This window comes from Camelus bactrianus, chromosome 16, assembly GCF_048773025.1.
Source record: "Camelus bactrianus isolate YW-2024 breed Bactrian camel chromosome 16, ASM4877302v1, whole genome shotgun sequence".
Taxonomy (NCBI): Eukaryota; Metazoa; Chordata; class Mammalia; order Artiodactyla; family Camelidae; genus Camelus; species Camelus bactrianus.
The window spans coordinates 34,987,395-35,013,507 of record NC_133554.1 but is presented as its reverse complement, the minus strand read 5'-3'; the positions used below and the strand labels follow the sequence as shown (position 1 = coordinate 35,013,507).

Genomic DNA, 26,113 nt, shown 5'->3' with positions numbered 1-26,113 from the left:
CCTCCCTCTGTGTCTGTAATTGTGTTACCAGGAGTGCAGGGACGGGTCAAAACCACCACGGGGAAGATGAGTTTCAGAGGAGCAAGGGTGAGGGGCCACTCATCCTACAGCCACTGCCCACCCTGAGGTCCTCCTCTCACCGCGACCTCCAACGTGCCCGGCACTGATGTGAGAGGCCTCTTAGGTCCCCACCTGCATGAGTTACAGGCTACCAGACAAGGCAAGATGTTGGTGCACTCAGGAACCACCACCAAGCAGCTGCTGTGTGCCGGCCACCATTTTCCTTAAGGGCCACTGACAGGGTGGAAAAGGTCTGGAGGAGGCTGTCTGCCATCTGCTGGGGACATGCTCTCCAGGGATTGGTCTGGGTCTATGGGTCAGCAAGACATTTGATCTCTAAACTCCAGTCCTTCAACTATAAAATGGGGTAATTGTACCTACCTTGTGGAATTCTTTAGGGGATTAAGTTAGCTGCAAGTCAACTGGTGTTGGGCTGATCTGGGGCAGGCTCAGCTGGGCCACTCTGTTGTGGGGGGTGGTGTCTGGGTGGCTCTGCTTTCCATGGCTCTCATCCTCCTTGGGCCAGCAGCCTAGCTGTTCTTGTCATAATAATGGCAAAAGGCAAAAAAAAAAAAAAGTAAAGAGAAACATTCAAGCTTTTCAGGACTGGACTCAGAACTGTCACACTGTCACTTCTGCCCCATTCCATTGGCCAAAGTCAGTCACACCTCCCAGCCCAGAGACAAAGGGAACTGAATCCACTCTGTCCATTAAGGGAAGGAGCTGCAGAGTCCCATTACCAAGGGCATGGACGCAAAAAGGCGTTAAGATTTGGGGCCAGGAATGCGATTTACTATGGGCAGGATCCTCTGAGACCCTAGATCCAGCTGAGCCTGAACCAGGTTCACCACCTGAGTCCAGCTGATCTTCCTGCCCTGTCCATACCTCAAGAGATTCCATGTTTTGCTTAGCAATGGAGGCAATTTTCTTCTAAGAGAGCAAAGAGGAGCCCTAGGACATATTGAGTCCCACTCTGTGACAAGCCCTCTGCTCGAAGCTGTACATCCTCTCTCACCCCTGAACTTCAAACAGTAGCTCTGTGAGGTGGCTGTGAACATTCCCATTCTGCAAATAGGAAGCAGGGCAGAGGGACCGTGTGACCCGTCCACGGTCTCTCGGTGAGAAAGCAGCTAAGTGGTCAGGGCTGAAAGCGCCCAGATGGTCAGCCTGAGAATGAAGCACGTGCTCTCCCCACTTTGTAACTGTGACCCTAGCTGGGATCCTGTGTCCCTTGCTCCCCTCAGCCGGCCAAACTAGCAAAACTAATGTCTGCTGAGCCCTTCCTATGTGCTGGGGACCTGCTAAGCACTTCAAATGTGTCGGCGCCGGTAATCTTTGCAAAGCCCCTGTGTGTGTTAGTATTATCTCTATTTCACCCAGAGGAAGCAGCCTTAGAAAGGTTAGCGGATTCACCCAGGTAGTAAATGATGGAGCCAGGATTCCAACCTCTTCTGTCTGGCAGCAGAGCCTGGCCTCGAGGCCTCTGTTTAGCAAAAAGGGAGGGTCACTGAAGCCCCAGGAGCAGATGGGAAGGTCAGAGGCATCAAACCTAGACCACTCTGCCTCTTCCTAGGGGACCATCCCCCCACGCTCCCCCAGCCTCACAGATTCTCAGCTCACCCCTCAGTGCCTGATCACCGGCCTCCACGCCAATGGGCCACCCCTCTCTCTGGCTGCAGACGTGATAAATGGCTCCAGTTATCCCCTCCAAGCTGTGATTTAATGTAAAGTTTTATTAATGGCAACTCTCAGAGGAAAGCACTAGCCCACTCCATTCTGAAGCATGCACTCTGTGTGCAGAAATGAAAGGGCGAGAGGGGAGAGGCACCACCCTCATCTCCAGGTCCATGGGCACGGAAACTACTCTGCACCCCTCCCTGCCCAGGCCCCAGGCTGAATGGACGCCATGGTTTTTGCCTGGCATGTTCCACCCATTGCTAATGCTTTGTTGCTTCTTTGACTGACAAATTAGGGGTTTGAACAAAATGCGGGAGAGGGAGGGGGAAAGATGGCAGCTGCTCAACCTGCAATTAAGAGGGGGTGAGAGAAAAGAGAGGCCAGGAGGGTATGGAGCCATCCCACAAACATTCCTTCATCTTGTCCGGCTCTGACTTGCGTTTTGAGCGCTAGTATAAGCAACCCTCTGTTAACCACTGATGAGTTTTCCACTCGGAGCCTGCTCTCTGCATCATCCCACTGATTCAGGCCGAAAGTTCCTGTCCAGCTTTCAGACCAGCCGTCCCAGGACATCTGAGACTCAGGCTGGGCAGGTTTCACTTGTCCCCTTGGACAGATGGAAAACTGAGGTCTGGAGAGAGGTAGTGCTTTATCGCAGATCACAGTGGGACCTGGGAGCTAGCGGGAGAGCTAGCCCTCGCAGCCCAGGTTTCTGACTCAGTCTGGGATTCTACAGAAAGCTACGTTACGTGGTCATGGATGGTCTGCAGTGGGGAAGGGGCGTGGGCATCTCCTCCCCACTTCCCAGGTAGACTCTGAGTCACCAGTCACAGAGCCTCGCACATTCTGGAAGGTGTGTGTATTCATGTGCATGTATGCAATGGGTGCTCGCCTGAGACTTACCTGATACTGTGAAGTCCACCTCTTCCCAGTATTAACATAGAAAGAGGCCCTAAGCTACTCATTCAGTCAACAAACGTGTACTGAGTGCCCAGGACAGGCATGCGCTAGGGAAAGAATGGGAGGCCAGTCCAGACCCTGCCCCCAAAGCATTTCTAAACACCAACAGATCATCTCAATACCCTCTAAAAATGAGGTAAAGCAGGCAGGAAGGTACAAAGGACCCTGGAGGCCCCAGACGGAAGTACTGTTTTGTCTGTCCCAGCCTGTGGATGGGGATGCTCTCAGCTAGGAATGCCTGAGGCACTCGGCTGGCCTGTGTTATTCCTAGCGAGCCGCCAAGACACTTCCACACCAGGGCCATTGTTGTGGCTGGACCAGCCCTTGTGGTTCTTATGATGATCCCAGGACACAAACTTCAGTAAAAACCATCAGAGAAGTTTGAGGAAGAAGATGTATGACTCACAGGCCCTGGAGGGTGCACAGTATGCTGGAGGGCCACACAGTGAGGTCGTGGGGAGAGACGGATTGCAGACCTGGGGCTCTGCCTTTATTCGAGTCCAAGTGTGGCATGTCTAGGGTTTTGTTTTGTTTTGGCTCACTCTTTATTGGTAATTTAAAGCATAAGAGCAGGAATTAGGGTGCAGGAAGAGAGAAGCAGGGTCATTCAACCAGTCCGTTATCTAGGTTAGCCAGGGCTTTCTGAAAGAGAGCCCTTCCTGGATGGGGCAGCTTAGTTCCTTATCTGGCAGCTTGGCTGGTAGCTGTGTTATAAACTGGCACTATGTTTGTTCAAGATGGAAATCTTGTAAAATGGTTGCCTCCACAATCAAACGTAATGTCAGGCACTTACACTGCAGGTACCTAAGCCAGCCTTGGTGGGATGAGGTCAAGGAACATTTCCAGGAGGAAAACGTATCCAAAATGAGACTTAGCCAAGGAAAGGGGATGGGAGGTAATTCCAGGCAAAGAGAACAGTGCCGAGGAAGAATAAGTGGGCCTCAAACTTGCAGGAGAAGGAGGCATTGGCTAGAGGGTCTGAAATGAAACTGAGGTTGGAAGAGGCCAGATCCCTCAAGGCCAGGCTAAGGAAGTTGTGCTTCCCCCCAGGAACCAAGTGGCTTTAAGCAGGGAGGTGAGGAACTGATGCTTCAGAAAGAGTGCCCTGGCTACCATGTGCAGAAGGGATGGAGGCTGGCAGGACCATGGTGGGAAGAACAGTGAGAGGCTGTTACCATGGTCCACAGCAGGGAAGGTACAGATTGTGGCCTGAATTAGGGAAGATGGCAGTGGAGAGTCAACACAGATTAAGGGATTTCCAATGACGTGCAGAGGTCAGGTGAGGAAGGACGCATCCAAATGCCACTCTGGTTCCTAACACGGGCAACTGTGGCTGAAACAGCAGGAGAAGATTCCTGAGAGGAAGTGGAGATCGAGGAGATAAATGTCCACGATTTTTTGAATGGATATCCTTAATGTGTAAAATTAGATAATGTTGAGTTTCCCAGGGCTCTCAAGCTGGACCACATGGATGGTAATAATGGGAAGGTGGTAATCAAAAAAGAAACTGTTTTCCTTGTGACAGTAAACCTGGTACCCCCAAGGCTTGGAATTGGACCTCCTGTTGGGGAGGATGGGTGGACCTGTGATTTCACACCCCTCTGCAACTCTGTTTCTTCCTTCCCTGGGGCCTCCAGCATGCTGGCCTGGCAGAGTACTGCTACCCTTTTAACCTTTTTTTATCCCTCTTTCCTTTTTAAAAAAAAATTTATTAACATAGAATAAAATTGGCTTTTGTTTGATTATAGTTCTTTGAATTTTAACACATGTATAGATTTGGGTGCCCACCACTACCGAGCATTTCATCGCCCCCAGAAACCCCTCATGCTGCCCCTTTGCAGTTATTTTCCCCAGCCCTATCCCTTGGCAACCACTAATCTGTTCTCCAACACTATAGTTTTGCCCTTTCCAGAATGTCATATAAATGGAATCACACAATATGTGACCTTGTGAGATGGGCTTTTTTTCACTCAGCACAATGCCTTCAAGACTCATCTAAAGTGTTATGTATATCAACGGTTCTTACTGCTGAGAACTACCTCATTTTATGGATGTACCACATCCATTCACCCATCAAGGACAGTTGGGTTGTTTCCAGTTTGGGATGATTATGAATAGAACTGCTATGTTCACCTACAAGTTTTTGTGTGAATGTAAGTTTTCATTTCTCTAGGGTAAACACCTAGGCAAGAGATTGCTGAGCTGTAATGATGTATATGTTTAATAAGAAACTGCCAGGCTGTTTTCTGGAGCGCCTGTACCATTTGCATTCCCACCAGCCATGTGTAAGAGTTTCAGTTTCTCCCTATCTTCACCGGGGCTTATTATTGTCAGCGTTTTTTACTTTAGTCATTCTAATAGGTGTGTGATAGTATCTCACTGCAGTTTTAGTTTGTTTTTCCCTAGTAGCTAATAATATTGAACATTTTTTCATGTGCTTGCTTGCCATCTATAAATTCTCCTTGATAAAATGACTTTTCCCCATTCTTCATTAAGTTGTTTTTGTTTAAGTATTTGCTCACTTTTATTAACACTTATTAAGTACAACTTAATAAATGTTTATGTGTATATATATATATATATATATATATATAGGATACAAGTCCTTCATCAGATACGTGATTTGCAAATATTTTCTCCCAGTCTATATCTTGTCTCAGCAGTCTTTCACTTAGCAAGAGTTTTTAATGAAGTCTGAGTTACCAAATTTTTATTTTACAGATAATGCTTTTGGTATCATATCAAAGAATTCTTTGCCTAGGCCAAAATCACTGAAGTTTTCTCCTATGATTTCTTCTAAAGTTTTTATAGTTTTACGTTTAAATCTATGTTCTATTTGGATGGAATTTTTTTTTTTTTTGAGGGGAGGTAATTAGTTTATTTATTTATTTGTTTATTTACTTACTTACTTACTTACTTACTTAATTTATTTATTTAATGGAGGTACTGAGGATTGAACCCAGGACCTCATACATGCTAGGCATGTACTCTACCACTGAGCTATACCCTCCCTACTTGGATTGAATTTCGTATAAGCTTAGGGTAAGGTTCACTTTTGTATATATGGATGCCCAATTATTCCAATACCATTTATTGGAGGAAAAAAACTATCATTTCTCCACTGAATTGCCTTTGTGACAGATCAAATGATCACATTTGTACACGTCTGTTTCTGGACTTTCTATGCAGTTCCATTAATCTATGTGGTTTTTTTTTCTTTGCATATGTGTCTTTCTTTTTGCAATTACCATACTCCCTTGATTAGTATATAAGATTTATAGTAAGTCTTTAATTGGGTACTGTCACTCCTCCAACTTTATTCTTCTTTTTCTAAATTGTTTTGACTATTCTACTTTCTTTGCTTTTTTCATATAAATTTTAGAATCAGCTCATCTATGTGCAAAAAATTCTGCTGGATTTTCATTGGAATTGCTTAAATCAATAGATATATTTGGAGAAAACTGGTTCCTTTATTATTTTGAATCTTCCAACATACCCCCATTATATGTCTTTCCATTTATGTAGGCCCTCTTTGACTTCCTTCATCAGCATTTTGTAGTTTTCAGCATACTAAACCTCTACACATTTTGTTAAATTTACACACAAGTATTTCATATTTTTGAAGCTATTATTATAAGTGACAGTTTTTTAACATTTTTTATTTATAATCATTTTACAATGTTGTGTCAAATTCCAGTGTAGAGCACAATTTTTCAGTTGTACATGAACATATATATATTCATTGTCACATTTTGTTCTCTGTGAGCTACCATAAGATCTTGTATGTATTTCCCTGTGCTATACAGTATAATCTTATCTATTCTACAATTTTGAAATCCCAGTCTATCTCTTCCCACCCCCCACCCCCTTGGCAACCACAAGTTTGTATTCTATGTCTGTGAGGCTATTTTTGTTTTGTATTTATGCTTTGTTTGTTTGTTTGTTTAGATTCCACATATGAGCGATCTCATATGGTATTTTTCTTTCTCTTTCTGGCTTACTTCACTTAGAATGACATTCTCCAGGAGCATCCATGTTGCTGCATAAATGACACAGTTTTAAAATGTTGGTACCCAATTATTTGTTGCTTGTATATAGAAATATGATTGACTTTTCTGTCTTGATTTTGTATCCTGCCACCTTCCTAAACTGCAACTTGGTTGTAGGAGTTTCTGTTTTTGTAGATTGCTTAGAGTTTTCTACATAGACAAACATTTGGTCCTTGAGTAGGGACAGGTCTATTTATTACTTTTCAATCTGTATGCTTCTACTTATTTCTCTTCCCTGGTTGCATGGGCTGGAACTTCCAGTGGTGAGTGGACATCCTTGACTTGTTGCTGACCGTAAGGGGAAAACATTCTAGTTCCACCATCAAGTACGATGTTAGTTATAAGTTTTTTATAGATATGGTTTATCAGGTTGAGGAAGTTCCCCTATATTCCTAGTTTGTTGAGACTTTGTATCATACATCAATATTCAATTTTGTTAAACATTTTTTTTGCATTAGTTGAAATGATCATGTGATTTTTCTTCTTTAGACTTAATATGGCGCCTGATATTGATTAATTTACAAATATCTAATCAGCCTGGCATTCTTGTAATAAACTCCATTTAGTCATAGTGTATTATTCTTTTTATATATCACTGGAATTAATTTGCTAATATTTTGTCAGGGAATTGTGTGTCTATATTGATGAGAAAAATTGACCTATAGTTTTCTTTTTTTACACTTTGTATGTCTAGTTTTGGAGTCAGGATAAAACTGGTCTCACAAAATGAGTGGGGAAGTATTCCCTCCTTCTCTATTTTCCAGAAGAGATTGGGTAGAATTTGTGTTATTTCTTCTTTAAATGTTTGGAAGAATTTGACAGAGTAATCATCTTGACTGGAAGATGTAATTTTTGAAAGATTTTTTTATCTACAAATTCAAATTTTTTTAAATAATTATAGGACTGTTTAGGTTATCTATTTTATCATGGATGAGTTTTGGTAATTTGTGGTTTTTGAGGAACTGGTCCATTTCCCCCAAGCTGTCAAATTTATGTGTGTGGAGTTGTTCATATTATTCCCTTCTTATCCTTTTGATATCTGTAGTGCTAGCTCTTCTTTTATTCCTGATATCAGTAATTTTGTCTTCTCTCTCTTTCTTTATTTGTCTTGCTCAAAGTTTATCAATTTTATCGATATTTTAAAGAACCAGCTTCTGGTTTCACTGATTTTCTCTATTGGTTTTCTGTTTTCATTATCACTGAATGGGGTTCAGATTGATTGATTTGTGCTTTATCTTCCTCCTTCTGTTTGCTTTTGGTTTATTGGCTCTTCCCTTTCTAGTTCCTCAAGATGGAACCTAACATTACTGATTTAAAACCTTTCTTCTTTCCTAATATGTGTTTAATGCTATAAATTTTCCTCTTACCACTGCTTTAACTGCATGCCACAAATTTTGATAGTCGTGTTTTTATTTTCATTCAGTTCAAAATATTTTCTAATTTCCCTTAAGGCTTCTTACTTGACTCATGGATTATTTAAAAGTATGTTTAATTCAAAGTATCTGGAGGTTTTCCTGTTATCTTTTCATTATTGCTATCTAATTTAATTCCATTATGTTCAGAGAACATATTTTGTATAATTCCTATTTAAAGTTGTTAAGATTTGTTTTATGACCCAGTATATCCTCTATCTTGATGAATATTTCATGTGCACTTGAAAAGAATGTACATTCTACTTTAGTTGGGTTGAATGTTCTGCAAATAACTATTAGATCCAGTTGATTGATGGTGTTGCCCATTTCTATTGATTTTTTTTTTTTTTTTTGGTCTACTAGTTCTTTTAATAACTGAGAAAGGAGTGTTAATGTTTCCAATTATAATTATGGGTTTGTCTATTTCTCCTTTCAGTTCTGTCAGTTTTTGCTCCATTGTTAAGTGAATCCACAGTTAGATTTTTTTTTGTCCTCCTTATGAATTAATCTTTTTATCATTATATAAAATCCCATTTTATCCCTAGTAATCTTCTTTGCTCTGAAGTCTACTTTGTTTGATATTAACAAAGCCACCCAGATTTCTTTTGATTAGAATTTGCATGATACATATTTTTCTATCCTTTTACTTTTAACCCATCTATATAAATATATTTGATGTGAGTATCTTGTAGACAGCACATATTTGGGCCAGGGTTTTTTTTTTTTTAATCCATTCTGATGACCTCTACACTTAAATGGGTCCATTTAGATTATTTACATTTAATGTAATTATTGACATATTTGGATTTAGATCTACCATTTTGTCAGTTTCCTGTTTAACCTCTCTATTCTTTTTTTATTTGTTTCTCTATTTCCTCTTTTCCTGACTTATTTTGGGTTAGGTAAACTTTTTTTGCATTTCATTTAAATTTATCTATTGTACTTTTTACTATATCTCTTTTTATAGCTTTTGTTTTTTGGGTTTTGTTTTTTTTTTTTAGTGGTTGCTCTAGGAATTAAATTATATATAATTAATTTATATATATATATAAATTTATTATATATATATATAAAACTTCTTCAAGGTCACACAGTAAGTGAGTGGCAGAGCCAGAATACCCCAGGCAGCCTGTGGCCAGAACCAGAAACATAACTACTCCCTCTGGTTCCAATCTGGCCTAGCAGAAAGCCCCTTGGGCTGGACCAAGCCAAGAACCCAGAGCCAGTTATAAAGCACCTTGACTCCAAGAGTTGAGAAGGTATCCCAAGTCACCCCATTAAAGCAGGACCCTGCAGGGCTTCAGCTACCAAATTTTCAGGTGCTTTAAAAGAAGAAATAGCTAAGGTGTAGTCCTAAGAATGATGCCCCAGGATACAGGGCAAATTCTGTCACCTGTTCCCTCATCAATAACTCATGGAGCAAGAGTGACTGACAGCCCATGGCCTTGACCTCCAGGTCAGGACTGTAAACAACATCCTAGGCTTGCTGATGAATGTGGCTCACCAGGAGCTCAGGCAGCAACCTCAGGATCAGAGGCAGGGACCCTAAACCCCAAACTTCCTACCACCCCAGGCCTGCCAGGCCTCCAGGCTTCTCAGCCTCCACCGCTACCCTGTTCCGTCCTCTTGAATCTTCCCAACCTCGCTCTCAGTCTCTCCAGCCCTGCTCCTGCCCTTCTGCTGGGTCTCCTTTTTGTTCATCTTTTGCAACTTCTCCCTTATTCTTCATTACCCTTTTCCCTCCTTCTCAATACTTCCTCCTCCTTCACTCTCCCTCATCTTTCTCTATTCCTTCCCTCTTGTCCATCCCAAATTTAGTCATTCATTCATTCAACAATCACCAGGTCCCTCTTGTCCATCCCAGATTCAGCCATTCATTCATTCAATAATCACCTGGGATAAACATGGACAATTCCAAAAAAATGAGGACACTTCTTTGCCCTGGAGGGAGGAAAGCACAGTTCTAGTAAGAGAGACAGATGAAAATGCAATATGACAAGTTCCCTAAAACATCCAGGCCCCTAGGCTGATTTGAAGAAGCTTCTCTCCCCCTCCCCCATACCCTGAATCCAAGCAAACTTATTCCCAGTGTAAGAAGCTTCTCAGCCTCATCCAAGTGCAAAGGGATCTCTTCCTCTGGGAAAACACGTTGGATTTCAGCTCCTCCTTGCTCTCTTAGCTAGGAGTCTTTGTGCTGTGTACAACCAGCCCAGCAGCTCATGGCAGCCCTGCCCGGGGGTTCACACCTCAGCCAGCGAATAATGCTGCTTCTCTGGACCTTCCTGGACCTTTGAGCAGAACCAGAAGGCCCCACAGCTAGATGAGGGAAGCTCACACAGTGCTCACCAGGAGCTGCCTGACACCTCTATAATCCAGGCTGGCTGGGGCCTCTCTCTTGCTTCTTTGGCTGAACTCCCTCCCTCTCTTCCTCTCCCTCATTCTCTGAGGCTCAGGAAGACAGTGCATCTCTTGCCTGTCATTTTTCTGTGCAGTTGGAATCGACAGGTCCTCAGGCGGAGGGACTGGCCCCTCCTCTGACAGAAAACTAGTTCTAGATAAATGAGTATTGGTTTTGCTCTGTTTGGTTTTCATTTGTAGCTATCCTTTGATTTTTTCCCCCCTGCAAAATTGGTTAAGCAATGATAGCGTGGCCTGGATCCGCAGTTGCACTGATTGAGAGGCTCCTGGAAGCTGCATCTTTCAATGGGTTTTCTGTTTTGTTTTGCTTTCCACCTCACCCCCAACTCAACTGCCTCTCCTCGATTTGTGAGAGAAGCAGGAAGGGTGGGAAGGAACATATGCAGAGCATTATTTAGTGCCAGGCACTGTGCAGGTGATCTATGCCAGTTGTCTCATTCTAGCTTCAAAAAATAAAACAAAACAAGCCAATGTGGTGGGCATTATTCTTCCTGTTCTTCCAACGAAGAAAATGGAGTTGAGAAAGATTCAGAAACATGTTCAAGATTGCACAGCCAGAGATCAGCAGAGCCAGCTAGGGAACCCACTGCTTCCCTGCCAGATGCGTGTGTTTTATTCCTGGCCAGTTCACCATGTGACCCTCAGCAAGCGGTCCTCTCTGGACTTCAGGCTACCCTTCTGTGAAGTGAAGAGAGCCTGGAAGGGAGCGTGGTAGGATAGGGGAACTGGGAGAGGTGGAGAGCAACCAGGAGGGGCAGTGGAGTGGGCTGGCTCACAGGTCTGCTTGCTGGCCAGGCAGTCTTCCAGGGCCAGTCAGCCTTAGTCACGGAAGCAGCAAACAGGAGCTCTGACTCGCTTGCTCCCTCTCCCTCCTCCATGGCGTCATACAGTTGCTGGGCATTGCAGACCTCAAGAACTCAGGGCTAGAAGGTTCTTGTGGACTTTGTGATACCTGGGGCTTAGGATTTAGCATGACTTTAACTCCTGGGGTGGGTATGGTTGGGGGGATCCTCTGTGGATTGGTCAAGCACTCCGAGATGTCCCCAAGGCTTAAGACCGGTTTAACCACACCAAATTGGGGAAGGAAAGGGAAGAGGCTTCTGGGGGAGCAGCAACAAGGTGAAGGGGAAGGGCCCATGTTGAAGAGTCAGAAGAATTGGGTGTAAGCCCCTCCCATTACCACACCTCTTAGCCGTGTGACCTTAGACAAGTCATTTCACCCCTCAAGAGTCAAAAAAAAAAAAAAAAACTTGACATTTGAGATCTTATCATCTTCCAGGCACTGATCTAAACACTTTCCGAATATTAACTCATTTAATCCTCAAGACAGCTCCAAGGAAAGCATTAGCCTTACTTCACAGCCATCAAAATTGAAAAGAGTTGTGAAGATCAAACAAGGTACTATTGCTACATTACAAAGTACCGCCAAATGGCTGGAAACAGCCATATTTTCTTGTTTCTCTTGATTCTGCAGGTGGGTGGGTGCTTCCTCTGAGGTGTGGCCAAGTCTCTGCCATGTGGCGACATTGAGCTGGAGGGTGGGCTGTGTTGGGAGGCAAAGCAATAAAGCAGTTTTTACAGTGTGCATGGTGGCAGGGGAGGAGGGGGAATTCTGTGTGTGTGTGTGTGTGTGTGTGTGTGTGTGTGTGTGTGTGTGTGTGTATGGGGAAGTCATCACTGCAGAACTCGGCTCTGCTAAAGCCCATCAGGGAGGAGCAGCCTCCGGAACCCTAGCTGCCCCCAGAGAGATGCTGACAACCTCCATGGTCCCCTGGGAGGCCTCCTGGCCCTGGCCCTGGCCCTGGCCCTGGCCTTGGCCTGACCACCATCCATCCATCCATCTCGCAATCCGCAAATATATGCGGGTGGATCACAGGCCAGAAAAGGCTCTAGGTGCTGGGACCAGAGGCAGAGAGAGAGAGAGAGCATTCCTGCCTCTGTGGGGCCTACATGTGAGCTAGTGTCCTCCACTCTTTTCCTAAACCTTTTATCCTCTAAACATGCTGACTCGGGCTGGAATACCCATCTCCCCACCTGAACGGACACCCCTACCCACACCTCTGTCTCTCTCCCAGCCATCCCGTCCAGCAGCAGGTGAGGGCCCTATTGGCTCTCAGGGCCAGTCCTGATGACTGTTTCTCACGGGAGTCATCATTATCTGCCCTCTCCTGAGTCTACCAGACGCAGCAAGCTCCTTCAGGCTGGGACTGGAAATTACCCATCAGTGTGTCCCCAGCCCCTAGCACTGTGCCTGACAAATGTAGGTATAGTAGGTGCTCAGCATACACCGAATGAAGTAATAATAATAGTTGAATTAAAAATATCCAAGCAAGGCTGCCTCCTCTCTCCCACCCATTATACAGGCTTCCAGGTTCCCAGGTGGGGGTCCTAAGGAGAGAACCCCCTATTGAGGCAACACAGGCTGGGCCGGGCCAGCTCTGAGGGGGCCAGGATCCAACTGTGAGGCTGACTTCTAGAGACGGCCAGCCAGCAGAGCTCGCAAATGGCCCAGTTACATTTATAGCCGTGTTCTTATTAAGCACCAGGAGAGGAGAGATGAATCATACCCCCTCCTCCTGCCCACAGCCTGGGGAGGTGGAGGCCACCAGCCATCCTGGCTTTAAATCTCGAGAAATTTAAAAGTCACAAGTGCTCAAGGCCAGCCCTGCATCACCAGGGACAGCAGAGAGGAATGCAGCTTCTCAGGCAGAGCCCCAATCTGTGCTCTGTCAGGGCTCAGGCTGAGGATAAGGGAGGGAGAGGGGTGAGAAGGAGGAGATGTATCTCCCCAAGAAGTCCTGGGAACAGGGTCTTCCATTCAGAGATGTACTAAATGCTGTGTGACCTTCAGAAGGTCAGACGCCCTCTCTGGGCCTTTGGGTGACACATCTCCCCTTGGCGAACAGAATGTCAGTGTTTGAGGAAGCACTCTCAAAAGATGTTTTGCCTTCCCTCTGTCCTCCTATTTTACAGAAAGGGAAAGTAGAATCCAGAGGGGATTCTGGCTGCCAGACTCCCAGTAACCACTGCCCTGAAGATTAGAAGTACAATGAGTTTGTAGCCTGGACATGGCCTTGAAGGTGAGGCCAGAGACAGCATTTACAACCACATCCTCATGGCATTCTCATCCCAATCCTAATCTAGGATCCAAGATGCCCGTTATCTTCCTGGAACAGAAGAGGGCCCCTTAGCAAATGTTCTGCACCCTCCGTTCCGGGCTCACTTCCCTGGAGAGCATGGGTGAGGGGTGAGGACGGCTGCACCCATTTCACAGTGGGGACTAGCTAGGGCACAGACCACCCACCAGGACTGGAAGCTGCCAGGACAACTCACACCGGAGGCCTCTTTAGCTTTCTTTTTGTATGTTTAATTGATTTTAGTGAGATTTATTAGGGTTTTTAAATCCTTTTTTATTGTGAAACAGAACACAAATACCAAAAAGTGAATAATCCGTAACTGTAGAGCTTAATGAGTTACATAAAGTGAACACCCAGGAAACCACCTTCCAGGCTCCAGGAAACAGGACGTTGCCAGAAGCCCCCAATCCCCGATTCAGCTCCTCCCTTCGCACTCAGGGAAACCACGTCCTGACCTTTATAGTTCTTTTTTCTCTCCTGTGTTGAGCCCACTTGCCTGGGAATTCAAGAGAAGGAAGAACACTGAACCGGAAGGCAAGAGGCATGGGTCCAGGTCCCTCCCTCTGCAGGCGTCAGAGTCCTCATGTGAAAGTAGAGGACTGAAGCTGTCCCATCAGAACAGTTGAGAAGCCTAACCCCGCAGGACCAGGTTCCACTGGGGCCAATGTGTGTGTGCAGGGATGAGGGGCAGGGGTCAGGAGGTGCCTGGACACACCCTGGTGGGGAACTGTTTTCTTCATCCCCACTCCAGGTAGGCAGTGGTGCTGGGTGCTGCGACTTTGGGAAGCCCCTTTCTGCCTGCCCTGGAGATGGAGATTTGGGGTTTCCTGCCTGGAGATCTATGGGGAACCCTCGAGTTTTCTAGGCTCCCCACATCCCCCACAGGAGCCTTTGCTCCGTTCTGAGAAAAAAGTAACAACCCAGAAGCCAAGCAGAGTGTCTTCCTTCCCGCTGTCATGAGCTCTGATGTGACTTCAGGTCCCCTGCCCACACAGACCCAGAGTCCTTGCAGCCTGAGGGTTGGGCAATGAGCTCCAGTGGAGGGGAGGGAGAAAGAAGGGGGCAAGTGTGAAGGTGGGGCCAGCATCCCCTGAGCTCCTGCTGTGTGCCAAGTGCTGCACTTGGCATTCACGGAAGGTTTGAATCAGCCTCTCACACATTAGGGAGCAATATTAACACCTCCATTTTCCAAAGGAAGACACTGAAGCATGGAGTTTCAGCAATTTGCCCAAAGCCACACTGCGAGGAAGTAGCAGAGGCACACTTAGAACCAGCCTGACTCCACAGTCCTTATTCTCACCCTATGCCCAGTCCTGGCATGGAATCAAGGCAAAGCCAACCTCTTGCTGATGTGCTGATGAATGAAGTGGGTGGATAAGCTATCAAAGAAAGGTGAAATGATTTGAAAGGGAAGATGAGATCTGGGTAGGGGCAAGGTCTCAGAGAATAGGCTGCAGTTTCCAGCTGGGAGAACTCAGTGGCCAGTGGAGTCAAAGTTCAAGATAGGAAGGAGCAGGTTTGCGGGGGAGACGTGGGGGAGGGGTGCTTGGCTTTGAAGACATTAATATCTTATTTTTCACTTATTTATTCTTTGCAAAGAGCAGGCTATGGAGGGTGAACCTTATAAATGGCAGTGGATGGATAGATGGATGGATGGATGGTCACTGGGAAAGGGAGGGGTGAACACTTTTATGTCTAAGATCTTCTGGGTCACCACTATATTCCAGGCGAGGATGGAAAGATACAAACACATTTGGAGTAAACATCCTAGGAGCAAGTCACATCACTTATGTGACACATGATCCCATCCACAGTATTCCGGGATCTCCTCCCTCCCCCCTACTCCCTCCCCTCTTCCTGCTCTCTCACTCTTGACCCTCACTTCCTCCTCTACCTCTCTTCCCCATTGCCCTCCAGACCCCAGAACGGAAAATGCTTCTCTGAGCCCAGAAACAATGGCTGTGAGCTCCAAACTCGTTTGCTCATACAGCAACTGCAGCCTGGCAAAGCTGGGGCCCTGGCTGAGGCCACTCACAAGGTGCCTGGCCACTCAGCTCCTACGACTCATCGCTGATCACATGCTGGCACTGGCGGAGAGGTGCCCAGCAGGGCGCTGCATTCCCCATCTCTGGAGAACACTGGAACAAGCCAGCCTCTCAGCCCCGCTGGGCTCCTGCTTCCCAGCCTAGGTTAAGGCCAGGGCTTCTCAGCAGTAAACCTTGATTGCTCAGTTGCCTTTCCTGCTGAATGATTTTAGTTGAATAATTTTGCATGATCTCAGCACAGTGTGAGAGAGCTCCAAGCTGAGGATGAGGGGCTTACGGGGTGGGGAAGGATTGAATTAGAATGTAAAGACTAGACAAACTGGCCTCTGCTGGGGACTAGGATTTCCTGCACCAGTGGTTGCTGGTCACCACTAATTATAGCAGCCCCTCTCTCTGTGCATTGCTCCGAGTGGCCCCCAAAAAGAAGGGGTCCATGGGTGGCTTCCAGCTTTGTGTGGTCATGGGTGGGTCCCGTGTTGATCAGTGTACCAGGCACTACACTGGCATTACCTCACTGCATCTCCACCTTCTACCCCCAAACATGCATGCACATTCTGGAAGCTGGCATTGTCATCCCTAGTATGCAATGAGGAAACAGAGGTGCAGAATTGCCTGAGACCTTTACCCAGGAATGACTGATGGAGCCTAGGTCAAGACCAAGATTGACAGACCTCAAAGGAGGGAGTTCTCATGATTCCAAGAGAAGGCACTGGATCTGGGTCAGGGGAGGGGTGGAGGGTGGAGGTGGGAGACTCCAAACCAGAAGACCTCTCTAGGAGAGGCACAAAGTCCAATGGAGGAATCCAAGGAGTTCAAGGAGAAGGAGCTGGGAAAGCAGGGCCGTTAGAAGATCTGGAAGAAACTTAGAATCACGAGCTAGAGTTGCCAGGACCCTGAGAAGGCTCTGAATCATCCTCTTCATTTTATAGGTGAATTTCACAATAATCCCAGAGAATTCAAGTGGCTTAGCCAAGGTTACACAGCAGGGGGGCCTGAGACCAGAGCCAAGTGCTCCTGACCCCCATGACCCCACACTGTGCTGGATCTCCCCCTTCCCCTAAGGCCAGGCCAGCTCTGGTTCTGACAAGGCCAAGTCGGGCTGGGGCTAGAGGAAGAGGAGTGGGGGAGTCCCGGGCCAGGCCCAGGCAGGGAGGGCACCTCTTCTGCTGTCCCACCCCCGCTCATTACTATTCCTGGCATCACCCCCTCGCTTCCCTTACCGTGGAAACCCAGTGATGCTGAGAGCTGGAATTTGGATGTTTTCCCAGCATTGGGGCTGTTAATTAAAACTAATAAATCTGCCACTTGGAGTTGGGTTGAAGAGGAGAAAGGGTGAGGTAGGAGGGGGAGAAGGGGACTCAGGCGTAGGCTCCCCATACACACCCCTATGAGGGTCTTTCCCTTTTGGTCCTGCCTCCTGAATTATCTTCTCTGTTGGCTACTTACTCATGCCACACTTCAGTCCCCCAGCTGCCAGCCACAGCCTCTTTCTAGGCATGCTCTGCTTTGTTCTAAGGAGGGAAGAAAGACGTTCCTAAGATGAGGACTGGCCGACCACCCCCTGCCACTCCATGGGACTGAGCAAAGAGCATGTGACCTCGCTGGGCAGACCTAGGTTGGAACCCCAGCATTCTAGCCATGTGCTCTCTGGGAGTCACTTCTCCTCTCCAAGCTTCCCCTCCCTCATGTCTAAAATGCAGATTATATTTCCTACTTTGAACGATTATTGCAAAGATGACATGAGAAAGTGTATGCAAAATAACCTGTTACAAACTAAGTGATCTCTCTTTCTTGGCCTCCGTGGTCTCCTATCCTGATCTCCACTTCCTTCTTTCCCATCAATCCTGACTCCCAGGCTGTCTCACCAACACAATAAGTCATATATATTAGTAAGAATAGAAATATTGCCACCTTGTATCTCTAAAGCAGACTTTAATCTACAGAAGTCTCTGGTTAGACAAGGGGGAGCTGTCGGCAATGATAGTGTTTTATTCATCTTAATTTTTTCAGCGCTTACGCCAGTGCTAGACACACAGGAAGTGCTCAATTAACGAGTCTTGGATGGATGAAGTGCTTTCGGGTCTAGAAGGGACATCCATTCCACTTGTCTGCCCAGTACTCTATCCTCTTCATCTAATAATGGCTTCACCTTTGCTTAGGGAACTTCACCGCCCCCACCACCACGCTGAGTGTTCCTTCCCCTTCCTGCTACACAGATGGTCACGTGACCAGGTGGGGCCAATCAGAGCCTTCCTCATGATTTTCCTCCCTGGGACTGGAGGAGGAGCCCTCTTTCCTGTTCACTCATAAGGCCAAGGGTGGTTACAATTGCCCATGGGCATAGCACCAACCCTTCTCACTGGCAAAGAAGAAGTCATGTGTACAAAGAGACAGACATGGGAGATGAAAAGAGGGTGCCCAGGTCCACTGGTTCTGGCCTTCCTTTGACTGGGTTATCTAAGTAAATGAAATTCCCCATTTTGTCATTAAACAATCAAGCTGGGATTCTGCCATTCATAGGCATTTACTCACAAACCATCTATTATCTCACCTAATCTTCTCACTAACATCGCAAGCCAAGCCAGGAGGGACTATCACTCCCATTTTACAGGTGAGAAAGTCAAGTCTTGAGAAAGTGAATTTATTTCCAACACAGCTGGTAACGGTGGAACTAGATGTGATAACAAAGATTAGCATTTATCCAGAGTGGCAGGTGCTGTGATTAGGGATTCACATGTGTAATTTCACACAGTCAATAACCCAGTGACATCACTGCCATCAATATCTGCCCTCATACAGGTGGAGAAACTGTGTTTGGAGTAGTTAAGTAAATTACTCAAGGTCACCAAGCTAGTCAGTGGAGTTGGCCTAGGTCTGTCTGCCCAGAGCCAGTACCATCAGCCACCCCACTGAACTGCTTCCAAGACCAGGACCCTTTCCAGCCTCTGAGGCTGCCTTTCTGGGAGAGGAGGTCTCTGGGCAGGGGGAGACGAAGAACACTCAGAGACAATGAAGGACCTGCTGCATGCACAGCTTTGTGTGAGGGTATAGGGAGGCAGAGGTGGCCAAGCCATGCAGCTTATCTCAAGGAACATTAAGACATGTCCATAAATTCCAGGCTACAAAATGTGAGGGTCCTAATGGAAGCTCCTGTGAAGTGCTCTGGGGCCCAGAGGAGGGAGAGATGACTCCAGCTGGAGGAGGGGCAGGATCTAGGAAAGAGTCATGGGGCAAGCAGCACTTAAACACGACCTTTAATACAGGTAAGATGTGTACCTGTGGACATGCTGTGGCCATCGCATGGTGGGCACCACTAGCAGAGGGAGATGCAGAAATAAACACCCGATGATAGCGAGTCCAGCGGTGTGGCTGGGTAGGAAGAAATAGACCTATTTCCACAGTGGGCACAAACAGTGAAAAACAAAGGCCAGAACAAGAAGAGCATTAGAGGCAACAAGTCGAGGACCTTGAGCGCTGGGATTAAAGTTTGGGCTTCGAGGGGGAGGGTATAGCTCAGTGGTAGAGCACGTGCTTAGCATGCATGAAGTTCTGGGTTCAATCCTCAGTACCTCCATTTAAACAAAATAATAGTAAATAAATAGACCTAATTACCTCCCCCCCAAAAAAACAAAACTTTAAAAAAAAGTTCGGGCTTCATTCAGCCAACAATGGGGAGCCACTGGGACCTTTTGAGCAGGACAGTGACACACAGCTGGGCTGGAACATTAATGTGGAGGACAGATTAGGAGGGAGGGGCCAGTCAGGAGGAGGCCATCGGGAAAGGCAGTGAGGCCTGAAGTAGGCCAGAGGAGGGCAGGGGAAGGGGACGGCATGAGCCCAGTGACATGGTGGAGGCAGAATGGTCAGGGATGAGCATGTGTGGGAGAAAGAGCTCAGGCGTGGGAAGCAGGCCGGGCTTGAACCTGGACTGCCTGCCTGCCTCCAGGAGCTGCCATGCAGGTGCGGGTCACCGGGACCTTGAACAGACAGCAAGTGCACTCGATTGACGGATACCGTTCCCTGCAGCCAGATCTCGGCCTGACATCTAGTAGATGTTTGATGAATGCCGAAGGGATGATGGGAGGATGGATGGACAAATGAACGAATAAATGAATGAGTAAAAGAAGCAGGTGAGGGAGGGAGGCAAAGCAGCTTTCAGTGCTCCCAGAGGAGTGCTTGCTTCCTGACCCTTTTCCCACCTCCCCCAGCTCTGTCCGAAGCCTGAACACAGCCCTGGGCCGAGACAGGGTTTCCACAGCTACAGAGTATTAGGAGGAGGAGGGAGCGATGAGGGAGGGAGGAATAGGGAGGGGAGAGCAGGAAAGGTTTAAACATGATGAACTGCTTGCCTTGCACCACCAGCATCCCTCCTCCTGAAAAACAGAAGTACTTAGACGCAAATGCTACTTAAAACCCAGTTAGCACTGCTGTGATTTAAGGCTCCACTGTATTTGGTTCCCCACCAGCCCTGCCAGTTAGGGGGAGGGATGGCGGCCACTCTCAGCCTAACCAGGGACCACGGGGACCCCAGTGCTTTCTCAGGGTGGGCCTGGCCCAGGGGCTGATGGTGCCTGAACCCTGTGGGGCCTGGGAGCTGGGATGTGTTGCCTTGGGCCGCCCTCTTGTTGGGACCACCCCTTCCCTTTCAGACATATCACTGTTCCTGCTGGAACAGTGCCAGGAGAGACAGACAGAAGTCACACTGAGTCCAGACTAGGGTTCTGAGTGGCCTGCTGTGTGGTCCTGGGCAAGTCACTGCCTCTTTGGGCTCCCAGTTTCCTCCTTTGAAAATAAAGTGGGGCAGGAAGGTGGGGGTGGTGACAAGTTGGATGAAATGCTCCCTGAGGTCACTTCCAGTCTCATTGCACTATTTCAGTTTTCCCGAGAGCTGGCCTGCAGCACAGCGGAACACAGGAAACAGATTATTGGATGGGATATGGTACAACAGCCAGCTCTCCACAAGCTTTGCTACTGGAGACCCGGAATTCCAAGAGAATGTGAATGCCCCCATCTCCCTGCCCTCCATCCCACTCATCCTGTACTCAGTTCCCCAAAGACACCAAGAAAATGGAGCACTGGGGAGATAGCAGATAGAGGTCATTGACTTATTCTGAGCCTCAGTTTCCTCATTTATAAAATGGGGCAGGAGGACTGCAGCAAGGTAGTAGCTTGGGTCCCTTCCAGCTCTGCTAGCCTAGGGTCTGGCCTTCAGATAAAGCTTATTTTTTCCACAAGGTTATCTGTTTCTTAGGGGATAGGAGTTGGGAGAGGGTGGGGGCAGTGCTAACTCAATTTTTCCTGGGGTAGAACAGCCTCCAGAGGGAGAAGGGATGGGAGATGGGTGACATGTGGCTGAGGACAGGAGAATAAAGGGGGCGCTTTAACATCACTGTGCTAGATTCTGGATCAGCCTGGGGAAAGAATGCTACTTTCTCCAGGAAGCTCCCAGGATTACATGGTGGTAATACATGGTGAATGAATGCATGGTAGTCATCCCCATCTCCTCTCCATCTCCAGGCTATTCCCGTCTGGGTGCCCCCCCCCCAACACTCACACACTGACGCCCCCACCCTACAAGCCCAAGTCTCCCACTGACTGAGCACCTGTCCCCACCACGCTGACCTCTGACCCCCGCCGACCCCTGACCCCCGCCCAAGGCCCACTAGAGACACTGAGCAGCCAGGGCTTCTATCCTACTTTCTAATTTCTTCTGCTTTGACTTCACAGGGTTTCTGATAGCCTGTGGACTTCCAGGCTCTGGTGAAGGGCAGCTCTTTACAAGGGAAAAATAATTAAAGAGAATGCTGGGAAATAAATACAGAGCCTGCCTCATTCTCTGCCCAATGTTCTGACCAGGCTCCGGGAAGCATCCTGTGAGCACAGGGCCCCTCAGAGGCTGCTCCATTGTGTGAGGTTTCCAGTGTGTTCAAACAATGAGACCGCCAAATTCGGCTTACAGAAAGTAGGGTATATATTACAACTTAACATTTAACAATTTAATGCTTTAACACAAAAATTACAATGTAATATAATTGCTCTATTAACAAGATAATTACAGGCTTATTTTTAATTAATTCATAATATGTTGCAGATGGTGTGGTCTGTGCATTTCCTTTTGAGCCTGTCAGGGTAGCTCTGAGACAGGAGAAATAAACTCACATGACAAAAATGTCAGGAGTTGAATGTGAGAATGGGGGACCCAGTTTGAAAGCTTCTCCTGCCTCTTTCTGCCCCTCGCTTCCTTCCCCTGTGACAAGCTCTGCTCCCAAACATGTCAGTCCCCTGAGATACCCTGAGATCTAGACCAGGGGAGGAGGTCAGCCCCTTCTCTGGCTGAAGCCCTTAAGCAGGAAGGAAACAGACCCCACCCAGGCCATGAGGTACAGTGTGAGAGAAAGTAAAGGCCACCCCCCCCACCCCCACAAAGGGCTGAAGGACATTGGTATTCTTCGAGTAAACCCAGTTTCGGGTAGAGTGAGAAGAGAAAAGGAATGTGGCTCCCAGCTGCCACAGCTCTCTGAGGACCCCCTCCCACAACTCACCCTAAATCAGCCTAACCAGGCTGTACCCAGGGAGGCCTCTGCCCATCCCCCACACTCCCAGCTCCCCTGTTACAGGACAGAACAGCTACCTGGGCCTCCAGGACCAGTCCCACCATAGGTCTCATCCCCTTCCCTTCCCCACCCACCCACCATGCCCCTGCCAATGCAGTCTGTCCCCAGCTGGTACCAGGCCTCCCGCATCACCCAGCTTGGCCCCAGGGCTTATCCCAATATCGTCCTGCACATCCCCTAGGTGAACCCTATCTCCCACCCCTTCCCAGACTCCCAGACCCCTCCTCCAAGCCCTCTGGACCCCCCATTGGTCGTTAGCAAATATATCCAATCCTCCGACTTTCTCCAAAGGTTCCCTTCATCTTCTTGCTTAAAAGCCGGGTCTCCTCTGAGAAAACAGGTTCTCCTACAGCCCTTTCGAGTGGCATCTATTTTCTTTCACACTCCTTGCTGCCAAGTTTCACTTCCCAACAATTTCCCTGGCTTCTTCCTTCAACTTCTCTGAAGGGCATGGCATCAGATACCTACCCCTGCATCCGTGGTCATTGCAATCACGTGCAGACCTCACTCGCTGATGAGCTGAGCACCTACCTCTCCATCTTCTCCGCCAAACTCCTGTCATTAGTCAGCATCCAGCATCCACGAAGGGGGTCCAGTCAATCTACTGGGCTCTCAGTTCTTTTTGATTTTCTTTCACCAATGAGCTCTTCCTCCGTCTCACCATATGCTCATACTCTAACCCTATATCACCACATCTGCACCTCCCCTGGAATGTCCATTGTAAACATCTCTGAAAACACTGTGACCATCACCTCTCTCCTTCCGTCTCACCCCTACTCTGGTACCCGCATCCTAGCAGCACTGACCTCATTAAGACCCCTTCCACTTTCTCAAATCCATCACCCTAGACGCTGACTCCCTTAACCGGCCTGGATGCCACGGGTCAGCACTCCAGCCATCCCGCCACAAGTGCCCCCAACACCCTAGTCCTCCTCTGCTTTTCTCACATTACCTGGCAACCCTGACTCTGGTTAAACCCAGCTATCCACCCACCTTGTGCCAGCACTGAACAACTGAAAACCACTAAGGAAAATCAGGCAATCATGATGACCGGACCTACTTCATACTGATGGGCTTCAAAACTGCCTGGCAATCCTACTACAGGTCCCTGGAAAGTTCACTTGTCCACTACCTGAGACAGCCATTTCCCACCTTCTCTCCTCGGCTCTATAGCACATGTCTCACTCCTCTCCTCTCACCTGGTGATCTTGTTTCATACTTCACAGAAAAAAAAAAAAAAGGATCAGAAAAAAAAGCTGCCTTGTTTTCCCCCTACCAATTCCCCTTTACTTACCTGCATCTTAACCCATGTATTCTGTCTCCTCTCCCATAATAACACAAGGAGGGCCTCCATCTACCTCCAACCCCCTTCCAGTGAACTGTCTGCACCACCCCCTTACCAACTCTAGGACTCTGCCCCATCACTGTCCCCTTTCTCTCTTGCACGATTGTCATTCTTGGCTCTGCTGGAACATTCCAGCACCACACAAACATGCCTTAATATTGTGCATCTTAAAAATGCTTCCAGGGACCCTGCATCCCCTCCCTGCTGTTGCCCCATTTCTTTCACTTGCCTTCGTGGAAAAGCTCCAAAGAATTGTATGTATCCACTCTCCACCTCCTCACCCTCATTCCTTCGCTACCTTCAATCAGGTTCCTCACCACCTGTCCACAGAAACATCTGCAGTCAAGGTCACCAGTTACCCACACCTAATAAAAGTCCATAGTCTCATCTCTGTCCTTGCCTTGTTCCCTCTCTCAGGAATCTTCATTGCATTGACCACGCCCTCCTTTTGAAATGATTGCTTCCCTTGCATTCTTGACAACACCTCACCTAGCTTTCTTCCTCCTTCAGAACCACTCCTCTTCCATCTTCTTTCCAGGCTTCTTCTCTGTCTGGGCCCTAAATTTTGGGGGTGCCCCAGCCCACCATGCTGTGTTTGAAGCCTCTCTCTTTGGGGGTCTCTTCTGCTCACACTGCACATACCATCTGTGTGCTGACCACCTTCACTTTGTATCTCCAGCTCTGACCATTCCTTTGACCTGCAGGCTCATTTATCCATCTGCCTATTCAACATATTCCGTTGAATATCTGAGGCATCTCAAACCCAATCAGTCCAAGAAGAACCTTTGATTCCCCTACAAATCCATTCCTCCTTTTCCCTATGAGCCTTTTGTATCTCAGGAAGTAGCACCACCAGCCACCAGTGGCTCAGATACCCAGAGTTATCCTTCTTTCCATCACACTGGACAGTGAGTTGTATTGGGTCCACCCCGTAAATAAACACATCCAGAAAATGACCGTTTGTTACCATCTCCACTGCTGCAGCCCTACACTAGCTTCTCACCTGCACTATTATATCTGCCCCCACTGGTCTTCTCACTGCCACCCTTGCTCCTTCACACAGCAGCCAGAGCAAAGTTTCTTGAGCATAATTCAGATCACACTCTGCCCATGTTTAAAGGCTCCAACCACTTTCTGTTCCAACCAGAATAAATAAACCAATACCTGACCATGATGCTGCAGATCTGGTTCCCCCGGAAAGACTCTGAGGTAGAAAGCAGCGTGCAAGATGTTTGCTGGGGAGTGCTCTCAGGAACATGCCTGTGGGGAAAAGAAGGAAGCAGGATTGGAGGAGGGAAACTGGGCCATGGTGCATTTGTCACAGAGGCCCCAGTTGATCCCATGGAAGCGCTGGAGTAGGATGGTGCTTCCGAGTCATCCCAGGCAGGAGGTCAAGACTTGCACCCCTGCATCGACCTGTCATGGTTGTGGGCTGTCTTCCCTTAGGCATGGGGCATTTCCCTAGTTGAACTGTCTAGCTCTCCTTAGCTGACCACAATTCCTAGCGAAGGACTCAGCTGAGAGCTCTCAGCTGCCCACCCTCCCAGCCACAGAGGAGTGCAGCCCCTACAGCAACCACGGCCTCCGAGACCCTGCATGCTCTGCCCCCTAGTCCCCAACGCATTCCCCACCATCTCCCCCATGTTTACTATGCTCCAGCCATGCTGACCGTCATTCGGCCCCTAAAACATGCCAAGGTCTCAGTTTCCCCATCTGTAAAATGGGGGAAATAATCACACCTACCTTATGGGGTGGTTGACAGGGTTAACTGAGTCAATATATGTAAGAGCAGTCAGTGCCTGGCATGTGGAGGTATCACGCAATCAGAAGTGTTGATGATGATGACAATGGCAATGACAATGGTGATAATGGAGGAAACTCTCTTCCCTCTTCCCTGCTAAACATCGTAAAATGCACAGGGCAGCTTCCCCTCAACAAAGAAATATCTAGCCCAAAATGTCAGTAGTACCAAGGCTGAGAAATCCTGGCTTACATATTGATTTTCTGTCTCCTCCACAATGAAAAGGTTTGTCTTATTCTCTCTTACAGCCCCAATACTGACACCTTGCAAATGCTCAGTAAATAGATGTCAACTGGCAGTTCTTATATGTCCAATAGGTAGTTGGTGGTCCAAAATGTTTGCTAAGTGAGTATGTGATAAGCTCGGTGACTTAAGAGCGTAGGATCTTGGTGAGTCATTTAACCTCTCCAAGCTTCAATTTGCAATTTGCTTATTTGTGAAACAGCATATATATTCATTCATGCAACCGACATGTGCCGAGAGTTCACTGAGTTCCTGCTCATCTATCCTTCAGAACTGTTTTGGGGAGCTCTGTGGATTCATCCCCTGGGACCAGCTGATGTCAGCTCCCCTGTGAAGTCTTCCCTGATCGTTC

General features: G+C 47.5%; 1 protein-coding gene across 3 annotated transcripts in view; it reads right to left on the bottom strand.

Annotated features, from left to right (window-relative positions):
• CCT6B (chaperonin containing TCP1 subunit 6B) overlaps window positions 1-26,113 on the bottom strand; it is a 254,898-nt gene that overhangs the window by 67,585 nt on the left and 161,200 nt on the right. For 2 of the 3 annotated variants that reach the window (XM_045506947.2, XM_045506948.2), the window contains one exon: window positions 22,613-24,977. The gene's annotated coding sequence lies outside the window, so the exon portion shown is untranslated. Of the gene's footprint in view, window positions 1-441; window positions 595-22,612; window positions 24,978-26,113 lie in introns of those variants that run through there. The other variant, XM_074343036.1, reaches the window with a different exon arrangement.